Here is an 18,298-nt window from a genome sequence, read left to right as displayed (position 1 = left end):
ACATAACACTGCAAATTTGACACAGAAATTGTTATCATATTCAAACGAGGACATACCATAGCTGAGCTATCAGCATATTTATTGAGGATCCCTATAGAAACCCTTTACAGGTATTACTTACCACAGATTCTTCCATATCTTCATGAGTATCTTTTCCGCTGTTTCCTCCATTTACTGGGGTTTCCTTAGCCAGAGTGGACTGCAATTCATAAGAAAAAGACATAAAACATTTCATCATTGAAATATAGAACTATATGAGGACATCACAACAGCAAATTCATCCAAGAAATTGTTTATATATAAGAATGAGGACATTACATTGCTTCCTGTGCTATTTCTCTTCTTTTTCTCTTCTTTTTCTTTCTCTCTACTGCATTTTTGGTGCAGTGTGCTGGCAAGGGTGTAGACATACCCCTCCCCCCCCCCTCCTATACACTAAAGAACAAAGTAGTTTATGAGAGAAATAAATGTGTGAGAATATTACACTGCAAATGCAACATTGAACTTGTTTCAATAAATGTATGAGGACATTACACTGCGCAGAAATTGTTTATATATATGAATGAGGACATTACATTGCTTCTTATGCTAATTTCTCTTCTTTTCTCTTCTTTTTCTTTCTCTCTACTGCATTTTTGGTGCAGTGTGCTGGAAAATGTGTAGACATACCCCCCTACCCGTCACATATACAATAAAGGACACAGCGCTTGTTTGCATAAATGTGTGAAGATATTACACTGCAAATGCAACATTGACCTTGTTTCAATAAATGTATGAGGACATTACACTGCAAATTTAACACAGATATTGTTTACATATATGAACGAGGACACAACAATGCTCCCTATGCTAATTTCTCTTCTTTTCTCTTCTTATTCTTTCTCTCTATTGCATTTTTGGTGCAGTGTGCTGGCAAGGGTGTAGACATACACCTCCCCCTCCCCCTCCCCCATCCCTATACACTAAAGAACAAAGTAGTTTAGGAGAGAAATAAATGAGTGAGAATATTACACTGCAAATGCAGCATTGAACTTGTTTCAATAAATGTATGATGACATAAAACTGCAAATTTGACACAGAAATTGTTTACATATATGAATGAGGACATTATATTGCTTCCTATGCTAATATCTCTTCTTTTTCTTTCTCTCTATTGCATTTTTGGTGCAGTGTGCTGGCAATGGTGTAGACATGCCCCTCCCCCTCCTCCCCCCCCCCCCCCCCCCACCGCGATACACTTCAGAACACAGCACTTGTTTGCATAAATATGTGAGATTATTACACTGCAAATGCAACATTGAACTTGTTTCAATAAATGTATGAGGATATTACACTCCACAGAAATTGTTTATTGCCATATGAATGAGGACATTACATTGCTTCCTATGCTAATTTCTCTTCTTTTCTCTTCTTTTTCTTTCTCTCTCCTGCATTTTTGAAGCAGTGTGCTGGCAAGGGTGTAGACATACCCCCTCCCCCTCCCCTATACACTAAAGAACACAGCACTTGTTTGCATAAATGTGTGAGAATATTACACTGCAAATGCAACATTGAACTTATTTCAATAGATGTATGAGGACATTACACAGGTCTGCAAATTTGACACAGAAATTGTTTACATATATGAACGAGGACACAACATTGCTCCCTATGCTAATTTCTCTTCTTTTCTCTTCTTTTTCTTTCTCTCTACTGCATTATTGGTGCAGTGTGCTGGCAAGGGTGTAGACATACCCCTTCTCCCTCCCCCTCCCCCCTCCCCCTCCCCCCTCCCTTTACACTAAAGAACAAAGTAGTTTCGGAGAGAAATAAATGAGTGAGAATATTACACTGCAAATGCAACATTGAACTTGTTTCAATAAATGTATGAGGACATTACACTGCAAATTTTACACAGAAATTGTTTACATTTATGAATGAGGACATTACGTTGCTCCCTATGCTAATTTCTCTTCTTTTTCTTTCTCTCCATTGCACTTTTGGTGCAGTGTGCTGGCAATGGTATAGACATGCCCCTCCCCCTGATACACTAAAGAACACACAACTTGTTTGCAAAAATGTGTGAGAATATTACACTGCAAATACAACAATGAACTTGTTTCAATAAATGTATGAGGACATAACACTGCAAATTTGACACAGAAATTATTATCATATTCAAACGAGGACATATCATAGCTGAGCTATCAGCATATTTATTGAGGATCCCTAAAGAAACCCTTTGCAGGTATTACTTACCACAGATTCTTCATGAGCATCTTTTCTGCTGTTTCCTCTATTTACTGGGGTGTCCTTGGCCAGAGTGGACTGCAATTCATGGGAAAAGGCATAAAACATTTCATTATTGTCTTGATAGTTTCATAGTTGCACAAATAAGACGGTCATATTCTTAAATATCAACTGGTCAAATTTATTATTTCTCTCCTAAAATACTTGTACGATTGAGGGCATTATATTGCTGAGTTGCTTATTTCTCTTCCTCTCGCTTTTTTAATTCTCCACTGTTTTATTTATGCAGAAAATTGTCGCCATTTTGTGTTTTTTTTTTTTTTGGGGGGGGGGGGGACAATTGGGGAGGAAGACTTGAGAATCAAGTTTGGCAAACAATTTTTTTTTCATTAAGCACCCTGGAATTTTTTGAAACAATTGATAAATTACCACTTAACAGAATATTCCTAAAGGACGTTTTCTGAGGGTTTATTCTGAAATGTGGACCTGTCTATCAAAGTGAGATCCTTTTTTTATAGCTAAGTTTAGTCATTTACACACTGTAAGGACCACCTGTATTACGTAAGTTCAGCAGGGTTTTTTTTCTTTTACAATGGAATTACCTTGAATGTCAAAGGTCTACTAATGTTAGGTTACTTTATAAGCAAGTTTTTCACATTTAAGGTCCACCTTTTAACAAGTGCATACACTAGAATAAGCAACAAAAACATATATATTCACTTACCTGTCGCCACGGTAAATTCTCTACTCCATAGTCGTATGTCAGTTCAACACCTTCTTTAAGGTCCACCAAAGCAAACAGGCACAGATGGGGGAAGCTATCATCAAATGTGACCTTTTTCATGATGCTATTTGGACGGATGTGTTCATCGTTGACCCACCTTGCCAGGCAAGAATTGCTATCTGATGCATCAATCCTGGAGAGAGTGAACATACCCAGAACAGGAACTTTATATACAGTACTGGAAGTTTTCAACTCCCCTATCTGTCCCAAATGGTAAATCACTGCACTAAAATGAAAAATTAACTAGAAAAGCTGTGCTGTGTCCATAGGACACGGATGCCCAAGTTAATGTGATTAGTAAGCATTTCTTAGTTCTTTGGTGTGAAAAAGTTCATCAAAAATGTTGATCAATTTGCATATATAGGACTGTGACCTCTGGCCTCAGACCTCTGACCTGCAAACTCTGAATTTAGAAATTGACCTGTTTTAGTGTGCTCTACCTATACTCCAAATTACTTAAATCTGCCCAATATTTTTCAAGTTATTGCATGGAAACAAATTTGCATATATTATGACCTGTGACCTTTGACCTGCCAACTTTGAATTCGAACTTGACCTGTATTTCAGTGTGATATTTTACAAACCAAAAATTACTTAAATCTGTCCAAGATTTGTCAATTTATTGTGTGGAAACCAATGCGCATAAAGAATGAGTTGCGACCTGCCGACTCCAAATTCAAACGACCTGTATTTTAGTGTGATGTACCTACACAACAAAAATTATTCAAATCTGTCCAATATTTTTCAAGTTATCGGGTGGAAACCAATTTGGGGGATGGACGGACTAACAGGTGCAAAAGTTAATTCACTCTCCAGACTTCGTGGGGGGGGGGGTCATTATAAAACAACAAGTGATATACATGTACCAAAAAATACTAATATCCATCAATCATTTAATCAGTTTTGTGGATGGAAAACCACATTTGACCAATTTGTAAATATAATGAAGTGTGACCTTTGTATGTTAGTTTCGTCTCCCCCAAACCAACAATTATTGAAATCAGACCGATATCCCATGGAAACCCAATTTGGAGACGGAAGGACAGATGGACAGAAGGATAAAAAGGTGCAATGTTTTAATGCTCCCTCAAGACTTCATCTACAGAGGCCTAAAAAACAACAACATTTAAACAAACAGGACATTCGTTAGCTTTGTACCATATGACAGACAATACACATCAAAATAAAGGGAATAAAGAATAATTCTTCATATCCATATTTCGAGTAATCATAGCACTTTAGGAAACACAGTCTGTATGTCTGAATCAGGAACCTTATCAAAAGTCTCGTCTTGCGTCTTTAATCGTCTTCTTCTTTTACTTACATCGGCTTTCCCGATCCCCTATTGTCTGTCCATAGAGCTTTGGGAGCTTGAGCAAGACGCTGTGCAGGAGAGACACTAACAAAACATGTTCCAAATGGGCTCTGACTTTTGATAAGGTGCTTAACATTTATCCATGAACTAGTGAAAATCTGTTTACAGTGCAATTAAATTAGTAAAATAAATTAGTAAACTATTTCATGGCATCAAATCTTCCCTTTCAGATTGGTGATGGGGGGGGGGGATTTTGCTCTTCTTGTTTTGGGTAGGTAGCTAACGGATTGCATTTATTTGCTCTGTTGAGAATTGACCTATCCAAAACACTAAAATAATAAATTTTACAGCATGCAAATATCAACCAGCATACACTGAACATATAAGAGTCAATATACTATTTCAAATTACTGACCGATACTCCGTATTTCTGTGAGAAAAATGGAAAATGTAATCCACATTCTCTTCATCTTCGTCATTAGCAATGGACAGAGCTCCACGATATTCAAGCAGGAAATCTCCCTTAAGAAATGGTCTTGTGGTCACAAGTCCATGTCCTAGAAATGGAGAAGGAAAACTACATTTAAAACACATTTATATTTTTATAAAACTTATGGCAAACAAAGTTTTCAACAATACTGTTTCAAGCAATCATGGCCATACACAGAAATGAGGTGGGGGTGGGTGTTGCCCCCAGAAATTTTGAAAACTGACATTTGTTTCTACTGAAAATTTTCAGACAATCCATCAAAAGTGTGCACCAAATTTCACTGTTAAAAATGCAAAAGCACCCTTGTGACCAGCTCAGTCACTTCGCTCCCTCGTTTTCAGGTTTTCAAAGTTTGTATGTGTTTTGCTCCCCCCCCCCAAAAAAAAAAAAAAAAAAAAAAATTCTGTGTATGGCCTTGCATGTATTAAATCGTTATGTGGTCATTATCATTTGCCTCGCTTGTACAGCCCGCTGCCCTTGGCAAGGAGAAATTTCTGCCTCCCTGGACAGTCCTTAGTGATTCATCCTTTACAAATTTACCATTCCGGTTTCTAACAAGTAGCATATAAAGTGTTTCACATATGGTACTGGTTGCCAGGGAAACAGTAAAATTTGAAACCTCTCTTGAGACCATTCATACTGTGATAACATAAGAACTTTACCATATCTAAAGACTTAGCCAACTCCAGTGGATAATGTTGTCATTGACTCCACTGAGATTTCTAAATAAATACAGGGACTTACATGTATGATGCTTTCTTGCAAGATAAGCCTTTTGATACACGTACATATATACTATCTTATCTGTCAATTTCTAGCTCTTTTTGTAACCTTTTTATTAGGGGAAGACAAGAGGCCTTATACAATACCATCCTAAAGTAAAAGTGCTTTTTTAGTACAGTAATCTTTGTTGTTGTTGTTAATTCATCCCAGAGGAGTTAGGAATGCAAAGTCCCACAAACCCAATGTACATCCCCCCCCCCCCCCCCCGAACAATGTCGGTGAATGAGTGCAATTGCACTTTGTTTAGATAGCAAAAAGTAGGTCACCTGGACAGTCTAATACATGCACCTCAGGCATAAACGTGCAGATTGCTTGACATTCAACATGCCCCCCCCCCCCCCACAAAGGATGATCCCCTGTGGGTCTACACAGAGAAAGATTACCCTCCTTAAGTAGCCCTTGACACAAGTAGCACATAAAGTGTTTCATATATGGTACAGGTTGGCAGGGAAACAGTAAAATTTGAAACCTCTTCATTGACCAGTTCAATACTACCACTCCTTAAACTACAAAGAGATAATCTACGTGTACCTATGTCGTCGTTGAGAAAAACCTTCCTGAAACCTTCTTGATCTTTTCCCAGCTTACACCAATGCTCCGCCATAAGACTGGGTGAGATGCGGACACGCCGCTTTTTTCGTCCTGGAATACTCTGTCAATAGGGGATTATGAAATGCTGTACATGAACATCCAGCTGCATACTTATATGTAAAGTAATATATCATTTCATTTCTTTTCTTTTCTTTTCTTTTCACTTTTTCTCTAGAATCTAAAACATAAACATATCTTTGATAAATATCTATTCATATCTAATCCAGGGGAAAAAAACCCTCTTTTTTCTGTACGAGGGGCTATTTTTTCCTACCTCTGTTCATTCCAAATTAAATTCTCTATTGAATCTAATAGCAATTTATGGGGGCTCTTTTGCAACTTACAAGGGCTATTTTTCACATTTTGGGGCAAATCGCCTTTACCCTCCTGTATTTTTCCCCTGATCTAGCCTATAGTCTTTATATCATAAGTGTAAAAACAGACTGTACTGTAGGCCTAGTCTAACTCCAGTCTACAGAGCTGTGCCACAAGCACTGTAGCACACTAACACTCATGCCAGGTTATCATCAGATAACCTAGCACTCAGGTCTAGCATAGTGCAAATTGCTCACAATAGAAAAGTAGCGTTCTCTAGATCTAGACGTTCTATCAGAATTCTAATATAGAGGAACAAGAGCAGTGATCAGAAAAATATTGTTAAAAATTCACTTGATCATGGTAATTTAGATCCAATTGAAGGTATGGACTGAAAATAGGATATAGGATATTTCATCATTACAGGTGTACATGCCAAAAAATTATATATAGACCTATGTTCCAAGAATTTGCTGATTATCTTGGTGATTTCTATCTCCAAATATAGAGGGCCGCATGTCACTTAAATTTGCACAGCTCAGCATACCAATGCCAATGACTCCCTGAGTTACCCGTAAATTACGTGATTATCATCACCCCTTTTCCATTGACTAATACCCACAATTTTAAATTAATTATTTTCGAAGCAGTGGATCGAGTCTCCTTTGTGAACTGCTGGTAACGTCGTTCGTCGTCCATTACATTTTAGACTAGCAGCAGGCGTTCACAGCTTCAGCCTCAGCCTCAGGCTTCATTCATGTTGTACACAGGTGCGTGAGTGCAAAGGAACAAGTGGACACCAACATTATCGTGGTTTCTGTCACCATGACTATGATCTTAAACTTGACATTAAAACATAAAAGAATGAATAGATCTGCGGACGGTACCGCTAGTTTTCTTACCATTGACATCGTTGACATTTGATAAGCGGTCCTCGAAGGCGAGCTCAAACCTCTTTTCACACATTACGATCCGGATCCATACGGTGCATGCTGCTCATACTTCACCTACAGTATACCGTACTACCGCGCGCTACACGCTAGCGCTATCGCTGATCGCTAGCGAAGCGCGCGCTAGCGCCCTAGCGCTAGCTAGCTGCAGCACTGCTTAATCGCGTGCGCGATCGCCAGGATCTGTGTGTTCACAGGGGGCGCTCTTAACTTTTTCTTTAACACACGTTGCTGCATCGACGGGAGTGTTATGTGTGTCAACTTCATACTTTTCGAACGTCCGAGGACAAGCCGAATATCGGGTCAGATGCGTCCTCGGACGTAGAATATCATTTTGCACGTCTATTCCTTCCGAGGACAGCATGTTACGTCCTCGGACGTAGATTTTGTCCTCGGACAAAAGGTGTGTTTTCATACCATTGGTCTCGGACGATCAGTGATGTATACGCACACATACACACACACACACACATACGTATAACTTCCCAGTCATACCCATCCCACCAAAGCTTAACACCGGAGGAACCATCCCGAGCCCGGGGCGACAATCCGTGACGGGGCGACAATCCGTGTCGCAACAAATTTTTTGCCAACACGGATTGTCGCCTTCGAGGTCAAAAACTGGGAACTGCACAAGCGTCACGGATTGTCGCCAGGCGACAATCCGTGACGGGGGCGACAATCCGTGTAGGGGCGACAATCCGTGTCGCAACAGCCACAGCTGTCAGTTCGTGAAAAGGTTTCACGCAGATAAGACTGCTTTTCGCGTTCCACGAAATGACTGCTCTGTTGTCTACCGGAGGAAGGAAAGTTTGGGTAAGATTTAAACTTTGAAAAAAATAGACATTTTCTAGGAAGATATAGTCTTAGATAGTTAAATGTATATACTTTTTGTCATTACACAATGATTGGATTCTACTGGAAGGAAGGGAGAAATATTCACGTCCATATAACCTGAAACAGCTTCCCTTTGAAAAAAAAGGAAACTTGCTCAGCCATCGGCTGTTATTCTGCAAGTTCGTGCATGTATACAATACACAACAGAACGAAACATAGATTCAGTAACAGCGCACAGCAATGATTGAAATATATAAAACAAATGTCAATAGTACTCATCGCATAACATAATAGGAAACGCTATGGTAATTGATATGATTTGATATGATATATAATGCAGTGGATATCAAACTAAAACTGCTGCTGTTGCAAATGAAACCCGAAATTATTAAAACTCATAAAACTCATCTTGATATTACCTGGGAGATCATTCTACACTTGACATCCCCTGTATTGTAAAGTCCTACGTTTAAAATTAGTTGAAAATCTACATAACTCAAACTTTCACATATTGCATCTGAACTAATAATGCGTATATTCAAATGGAAACAACTCACACAGACTTTGGGGGTAAACCCCAAACCTCTACAGTATCTGAATATGAGACCATTTTGCAGCAAATAATTTTCACACAACAGTAGTGTAATGTGACCCTGCACCACAAAACACACAGTCGCCCGACATGGATTTTTAGTTAAGGACAGGTTCTAAAAGAGCAGACTCTAGGTTTCAAAATGATGTATAACTCAACTCAAATGGACTGCCCTAACCTACCTAGATATTGGAAAGAAAGCGCACACTCTGGAAAAGTGTGAACCGAGAAAAGAGGGTCTGAAGTACATGGTCTATCTGTCTACTCAAGCGTGCTAGCTGAGCGATGAATGGGACAAAAACAGCATGTAAACCACTGGAGAACCAACAGTGAAGTTATTATCAGCTTAAATTGAAATTGAGCATGCTCTATTAACACATTCTGTCCATGATTAATGCCAACTTTCAAAGCAGTAGCATCATCCCTTCAAAAGTTATCAGACTTGACATTGAAGAGTGTGCAAAGGGTCAATAAGAAAGGAAAAGGGACATTAAAGACATACCAGATCTCACTACTCTACAAAAAAAAAAAATGGGTCGTAGAAAAACTACTGAAACTGTTCTTTTCCATTCATTTTATGATCCCAAACTTCAGTATAATGTAGAAGAAGGGTAGCTCTTTATTTAAGAAGATATGCAAAACTGAATATTGACTTGGTTGACCCATTTCACCTTTTTGAGTCCTCACGTGTAAGGGGTGCGACTTTTTGTTCGTTTTGTGATGCATGGTCACATATACTCTTAAAGGATTGGAACAATCAGTCTCCAGCATTCCCACTGATTCCCACAGATCAGTTACTATAGCCATCCCCTTTAGATATCAATGGCAGGTTTTCGAGAGATGAGGCTACGTAGCCATTAACATGATTAAAAGAGATGAATTGAGCTTTTGTTCATCGGTGGAAAACAGTGAAGAACGATATCGTTGGTCCTTCTTTTCTAATCGACATTCGTCCGTGACATGAAATAGTTTCCCCGTCTCTGACAGACCAGTTCGGATTCAAACGAGGTCGAAACGTGTGGTATTACTTTAGAAAAAAGGTAACCTCATCTATCAATTGATCGCCTCCATCAGTAGTGACAACACTCTGTGCATGCGTTAACCACGTACTGGTTCAAAACGAAGATGTCCATCACTAGCTCGCCTCCCAGAGTTCCTCATGACAAACAATGGCACCCGGTGTCAATTGCATCGGTGATTAATGTTGGACTGGCTCTTCCAGCGGGGGTTCTTTTTCTTATCGTCTTAAGGAAAAGACGGGCTATCGAGGACACCACACGGTCACTGCACCTCATGTTTGTTTGGGCGAACATGAGTCTTAACATCACATGGTGTCTGTGGCTTCTGTTCTGGTACGAATCGAGTAGAGATGATGTCTGCGAAATATCCAACGCCATATTCCCTTTCACCAACTACACTTCTTTCATTGCGACGATGTTCTGTATATGCCTAATGAACATCGATAAATACCTTTTGGTATTTCGGCCGCTGCGGTACCACGCCCTTCTGCAATCGACGCTCCGCGTCAAAGTCATTATAGTAGTCGTTTTCGTTGCCTGGATGCCGTTCTGCGTCGTCCAGCTGCCGTGGCCGGGACTGCCATTTCACAGCTTCTTTGCTGATCGATGTTCTGGACGGCGAGTCCTAACGGACTTTCCCGTGTGGCTGGTAACTTTTCAGAGGCTCGGCACCGCCATACCAGCCGGGCTAGCTGCGCGAATTGTGACGGTCGTAAACATCACCCTGTTGCAAGTCGCCCATCGTCAAATTCGCCGTGTCGACGTGCCAGCTGTAGCCCCATCGATGGCCTTCCCGGACGTCGACGCGCCACGGAGACGACGTCGACTCACTGGTAGAGGCAGAAATCGATTTGTGCCAGCGAAAGGAATTGTCACTGTAATTCTGATCACCGGCTCCTTCTACGGATGCTGGATTCCTTATTTCTTTGTTGACGTCATGTCAAACGTATTTCTGATTGACCTGACGTTGATACTAGCAGGAATTGGTGGATGGCTTCAGCCAGTCATATACATTACGACCACCAAGGAAGCAAAGGATATCATACGCTGTTACGTCTACAACACGCACTCGTAGACGATTTTTTCCCCCTCAAGGGAGATTTGGAGACTTTTAGGGCACTGAATATTGTAGAATATTCATTGAAAATAAAGTGAACATAATATACAGCAAGTGATACAAAGAGAGGGTTGTAAGCGGATGGTCAAGTTATTAATTTTGGGTTCCCATAAATTGCGAGTCCATGAACCTGTACAGCACCATCATTTTGCACAATAAATTGCATACAATTGTATATTATTAATACTGCATATCGTTATATACCATAACAGTAGGTCTGGAATGATGATTTAGGTAATTCTTTATCGGTTAGATGGGGTCTAGGGCAATTACCCCCTGGGCAATTACCCCACTCTCTTCTCCTCCCCCTAACCCAAATCTTTATCCTGAAACTAATCCTAACCCTAACCTAAACTCCTAACCCTAAACCTAACACTAACCCTAATCTTTACTCAAACCTTATCATCAACCAGTATTAGCCGGGGGTTGGAATAATTGGGGTTAATTGCCATGAACTTGATCCCTCGGCCAATCGAAGTAACATATTGTAGTTAAACAAATCATTGTCAGTAAGAATGAATTTTGTTGGTCATGTGAAAAAGGCAACGTGCAAATTTTTATTTTGTAGTACAGAATTGTGATAGTAAAAAGGTTTTTATTTTTTTTTTATTTTTTACCGCAGCATTAAACTCAAAGTCAGAGGGGTAAAAAAATCTTATTCCAAGGATGATCAAGTGATTAGGGCCACATCAAATACAAATCACATCTCATTCCCTTTAAACCTTAGCCTTTGATTAGACCTCGTGGCTAAGAATTGAGACTACAAGTGTATTTCACCACACAATAACATTGAGAGGAACAGGTGAAAGCGAGGAGAGTTTTTTTTTGTTTTTTTTTTCCTGCTACCTCGTGACCTTCGCGAGTATGAATTATTCATGTATTCATGAGTGAGACTGCAGTTGGTATGCTTTTTGATAATTGACATGTCAATGCTGGCAATGTTGTTATAGTCATGATTTTACGGCTCACATGTACCAAACTGAATCAAGCTCTAGAGAGATTTTTTTTTAGACGAAATATGACCAGCCACTCTATTAGGAAGATATGACTAGTTTATGATGATAATTTCTTTTCACAGTCCCATATAAGGAAGATGGGATACATTATGATATAAAATAAATGTGGATAAGCGAATAGAATTTAGGAACTATTGATTACATAAACATCAAAGTTAGTGGACAAGCCATTCCTGAAATTAAGCGGAAAAGTGATAAATTCGTCTTTCCAGATTCCATTTTCAGTAAGAATATCGCATTTTGCAATAACCACCTCTGATTTACCCCTTTGCGTTTGTTGCTGGAAAGGATATAGACTTTTGTGTTTATACGCTTTCTCATTACGGTAAATTTCATATCTTATTCAACGAAAAATAGCCAATGTCCACCCGATATTACATTAGAGTTCAAAATCATTCTTGTAATTTCTAAAAAGGTACCGGATTCAAATGTCGAATAGCAAAGGTACAAATGCACTTGTGGATTTTTTTAAATTTTTTTTTTTTTTTTTGGCTGACAGCTGTTGTGAATTATTGCAACCGATTGGAACTCCATTGCCCCGCTTTAACGGAAGATATCATCGATTGTAAATTTCCTTTCGACACAGGTTGACATGGACCTACCATAAAAATCAACTATATAATCAATTATAACTCTTTATAAAACAGAGCCTATCTCTTGAACCTCCCTGCCAATATTCCATTGAAAAAAGTCACACCCCTTGATTTTACGTGAGGACTAAAAAAAAAAAAAAGGTGAAATGTTTCAACCGAGTCAATACATGTATTAAGTTTGTCATATTTCCTGAAAGAGTTATTATTCTTCTACATTATTCTGAGAGCTAAACATTGATGTGAAAGTGTGTTTTCAACAGTTTTTCTACAACCTCTTAATGGGGGAGAATAAAATGATGGGGTATGTCGTAGAGTCCACTTTTTATTTCTTGAAATCCTTTACACACGCTTCACTTTCAAGTCTAATAACTTTTGGAAAGATAACACTACTCCTTTGAAAGTCGGCATTAATCTTTGATAGAATGTTTTGATAAAGCATGCTTAATTTCAAGGTAATCTGATAAACCCTTCATCGTTGTTGCTCCTGTGGTTTATATCCTGTGTTTTGTCCCTTTCAATACACGGCTAGCACGGCTTGGTAAAGATTAATCGCTTGAATAGATCCTGTACTTCAGAGCCTCTTATTTCATGCTCGATTCACACTTTTACAGAGAGAGTGTGTGTGTTACATCAGTTCTACATCATTTTAAAGCTACGAGCCTGCTCTTTCAGAATCTGCCCTTAACTAAAAATCCATGTCCGTCGACTTTTTCATGGTTTTTGTGGTGCAGGGTCACATATAGTTATTTGGCGAAAGTGCATTTGGCGAATGTGCTTTTGCCGTTTTGACTATGTATGTATTTATATATATCTATATATATATATATATATATATATATATATATGTATATATATATATATATATATATATATGTGTGTGTCTGTGTGTATATATATATATATATATATATATATATATATATATACATATATATATAGTCAACACGGCAAATGAACTTTCGCCAAATAACTATATACTAGGCGTTACAAAAAATACATTTCGCACTTTTGATGCTTAATAGCTCAAAAACTTTATATGAGATAAAACCGTCGTTAATATGAGTAAAAGCTGTAAAAAGTGTACAATTTAGTTGGAGGTGATTTGAGTATGAAAACCTAGATTAGTTTCATGAAATCCATGATCAATTTCAAAGTAAGATTCCAGATTTTGGTGAAATTGTAACACTCTGTACAAAACCTTAACTTAAAACAAGGAACTAAGGATGTGTATAGCTATGTTCACACGAGGGCAGTTTTGGTCGGAGTAACTTCGGAGGAAAGGTTGGAGTAGTGCTCGTCTGAACAAGGTTGTGGTAACTTCCTCCGGTCGGAGGAACTTACCACGGCCTCTTCCACCGACCAAGATACTCCTGAGTTTTCTCAGGAGTATCTCGCTACCACGAGTAGCCGGTCGGAATAAATTGGCCGTGCGGACAAGCCCTCGGAGTTTCTCTGAACTTACATACCCTACGACCTAGATAAAACTTCCGGGACCAAACCGCAATGTTGACAATTTGCGAGTTCAAGTGCGCGTGTAGTGCAATTCTAACCTATAGTCGATAGCGACGAAGAACCAGTGTTCCGAAATTTCCATCAACAAGAATGGAAAAGACAAATGAGGCTGGTTAAAACAACAACAACAACAACAACAACAACAACAACAACAACAACAACAACAACAATCGGATGGTCGACGTGGGCGGCGCTACCACTTCCGGAAGTTACATCGAGCCTCCACGGTGATCCCCGCGTAGGCCGTTGTAAATTGCTCGGAGTTTCTTCCCACGACCGTCGTGCGGACACAGGGTCGTGGTAAGAGAGTATAAATTTCAATTTTTATGCGCCATAAAATTTTACGCTCCGACTAGAAATACGTCTAAACGTGGCTGACATGAGTGCGTACTTACAACGACCCTGAACAATTGACCTGGATACCATCTGTTCAGAGGTCTGCTCCAAGGCACATGAATGCTTTATTATTATTCCTGATGGATTGCCCGGGCACGGCTAGTCTGTATTTCTAGCAAAGGGTGAAATGCATGCCATGCACATGAAAAAAGTAAGCACATGTTTCCACGTGCTTGCATACACCACATTTCAGAATGAATAAAGACTAGCTGTGATAGTGGAATTTCTCATGAATAGAGCATTCAAATCTTGGTTATTGTCCGGGACCATTGTCTGGGCATCAACTACACACTCCCATACACACCAATCGAATTCCGTGCAAAGGTAAAGTTTTGTACAGAGGGTTGAAAATAGAGCAAAATCTGAAACCTAACTGAAAATTAATGTTTAATTTAATAAAACTGAATTGTGCTGTCATTTTGAAATTGCCTCCGACAAAATTGAAAAGGAATTGCTCATATTAATGTCAGTGTTATCTGATATAGGATCAAAATTGGATTTTTTTTTTTTTGTAACACCTAGTATAATATATGAAGAGTTTGTTCGCAAAATGCGATAAGTCCATATTTGCCAAATGGAGATATTTGCGATTAAAGGTCAAGAAAAATAAAGAGAATAAAAAGACAAGTTTTATCTCTTTTGACCATAACCTAAAAAATGAACCTTTATATGTAGTGACCAATATATCATTTAAAAGGTCTTATTTTGGACTTTATGACAAAAACCGTACTTCAAAATCTTCAAAAATTGACGTATCGGTTTTTGCGATAGAACTCTTCATATATATATATATATATATATATATATATATATATAGAGAGAGAGAGAGAGAGAGAGAGAGAGAGATGGAGTGAGAGAGAGGGAGAGAGAGAGCATTACAATCGATTAATAGTCTGAGTGCTTAAGTCAGATTAGTGGCTTTGTTTTACAGTCCGCCCGATGCTTTTTGATGGTCCTTTTTCAGAGTGCTGAATCCGTATCTGAATGACAATTTTTTGAATCTTTAAGGGTTTTCAGATAACCAAATCGGCGCAAACAGGCACCAAAACAGTAAAATCCTATAGATTTTCTTGTAAATGTTAAAAGAAAATGACAATAAAGTAAAGTTTTTACCTATTTTGAGGGTGCTGATTCGAATCAGGGTTTATGCACTTTTTGTATTCTTAAGCAATGGCGTAGGGGGGGGGGGGGGGGGGGCAAGGGGGCAAGTGCCCCGGGCACATATCCTTGGGGGCGCCAAAAAACACAAAAAAAAAAACGAAAAAAAAAAAAAACGGGGTGGAGGGAGCAGGGGGGCAGTAAACCAAATCAAACAAGATAAAAAGAAAACGTAATGATGACCAGACAAAATGACAATGTTTATTGGGTTCTCACAAGAATTCCATGTTTTGTAAGCTGAATTACACAATTTTTCGGCTCGCCCGCCAAAATTTATGTAGAACAAGAAAGAAGATAAGATCAAACGTAATAATGACGCGGACAAAATGACAATGTCTATTGTGTTCACACATGTCATTTTATATTTAGCAGGCAAAATGTTACACGGAGCAGCGGCTGCAATTTCTTTCGTTCTGAAACGATCGCCGATTGGATCACAAGAGGGTGCCTTAACATTTTCGAACATACGGAGGCGGGGGGGGGGGGGGGGGCGAAAACCACCAAAGCAAACAAGATAATTACAAAGGTAATGATGACGCGGAAATATACAAATTTCGGCTCACTCGCTCGTGCTAATTTAGAGTGTTTATTCAAGTCCTCAGTTTGTTGGTATAAATCGTTATAAGGCCGTCACTTTATCTTGATTAGAATATTGTAAGATTAAATAAGCAAAAAAATGACAAGAATTTCATGTTATGAAATCCGAAATACAAAGTTTTTTCTCCTCGTTCGCTGCGCTCTCTCGCCAAGATTTATATAAAAAAGGTGATGAGATATACAAAAAGAAGATAATATAGCCAAAAAATGACAAGAATTCCATGTTTTGTGAGCTGAAATACAAAAATTTTCTGCTCGCTCGCTGCGCTCGTTGGCCAAAATTTTTCAAAATTTATCAAATCTATTAAATCTAAATTAAAGGCCCTTTTTTAAGAGCTTGAAAATGCATGTCATGTGGATTTTCTTTTTAAGTCACTACTGGGATGGGGTTGAAGTTGAACACTTTTTCAGAAACTAGGGGCGCAAATTTCGCGCTTGCCACGGGCTCCGTTTTGCCTAGATACGCACTGTTCCTAAGGAGTTTGAGGATTTTGGATGGCCACCAAAATTAGAAAATTCCCATTAAAAAATATCATAATTTCTTTTAATGATGAAATATTGACAAGATTTGATGATTTAAACCTACTTCGACAGTGCTTATTATGAATATGGATGAGGCAACTCTTGTTTGAATACTGGTTTTTAGATATCAAAGATGGCTGCTAAAAAAATGATATTCAAATCTAAGTACTCTTCCTTGTTATGGTGAATTTATCAATTAGAAAATGATTGTTACTTCCATGAAGCGCTAATGAGCGTGTGGCGCATATCAAATCGGAGGCAACTGTTAGGGTATAATCTGCAAGGGCAACAGACGAGAGCAAAGGGAGTTAATACTGAAGGGGATAAATACTAAATCTTATGTGAGGTGAAATTGAATGAACGATTCTCATTGTTAAGCATTAAAATCAGACAGTGTTTCACAGTTATTGTACAAGAAGGATATAAACCTCTTTTTTTCTAACAAAGTTTATTCTCTGTTCGAAATTCCAGAGTTGGAAAGGGGTTGAACAAATAATCAATGTTGTACTCAGTTTATGATATCTTTAAAGTATCAGCTAAAGCAGTGCCTTAATTACAACAAAATTTAATTTCTCTTCATTTCATTTCAATCATATCCGACGATAACATACAATATGATGTTTGTATATCAACTAAACAAAATCAAGTAAAATGTCAGTTTTGCATATTCAAATGAGATTTAAATGCACACCTTTTTCACAATGAAAAAGAACATACTTTTAGATAAAAACAATGGGCAAACTGTAACTGAATCGTAACAAAGGAAAAAAAATAGTCGGAAATGAAGGGGACTGCTGAAAAGCCTAGCTTGTAGAATGCAATCCCCTCGTGAGAAGTAAATTGTAGTAATAGTCAAATGAAACGATAAGACATATTGCTTGGGTAACAGAGGGAACATAAAACAATAATACAGACAAAAACAAAGCAGCTGTCTTTTTACATATGCGTGGAAAGAAGAAACAGGAGGTCAAAGGGCAGGAAAGGGAGGGGGAAGAGGAGGACAGGGAAATTAAAGAACATTTTAGAATAAAACAGAAATATCCAAGTTGCGAAATTATGTCATTGCTTTCGTGTGGTGAAAATGCAAAATTGCCTCAGGAAATGAGCATGTGTACTGAGAAGAGGGTACGAGGATACTCGTGAACGAAAGCACCCACCCCCCCCCCCCCCAAAAAAAAAAAAACAAGAAGAAAAAAGATAGGACCTACGTATGCGTCCTTTTGCATTCTGAAGATGATGAACTGAGCAACGGTTAGTAGAACAGGAAACAAGCAACCAACAAGACCACAGTGGAGACTTTCTTGGGCTTTGTTTTTTTTTAATCAATTCAAACTTTATTTCATTTTTCGAAAAAAAACATAAACATTTCACTTTCTTTGGTTACAGAGAATAAGGTTACATGCAATCAAAACAAAGTAAATTGAGAAAACATAATTGTTCAACCTTGGGGTAACAAATAATGTTGTAATGAAACTTGACTGA

Source organism: Diadema antillarum, unplaced genomic scaffold (genome assembly GCF_040938485.1).
Source record: "Diadema antillarum isolate AM-2024a unplaced genomic scaffold, OU_Dant_1.0 scf00000131, whole genome shotgun sequence".
NCBI lineage: Eukaryota > Metazoa > Echinodermata > Echinoidea > Diadematoida > Diadematidae > Diadema > Diadema antillarum.
Note: the sequence above shows the minus strand (reverse complement) of the source record.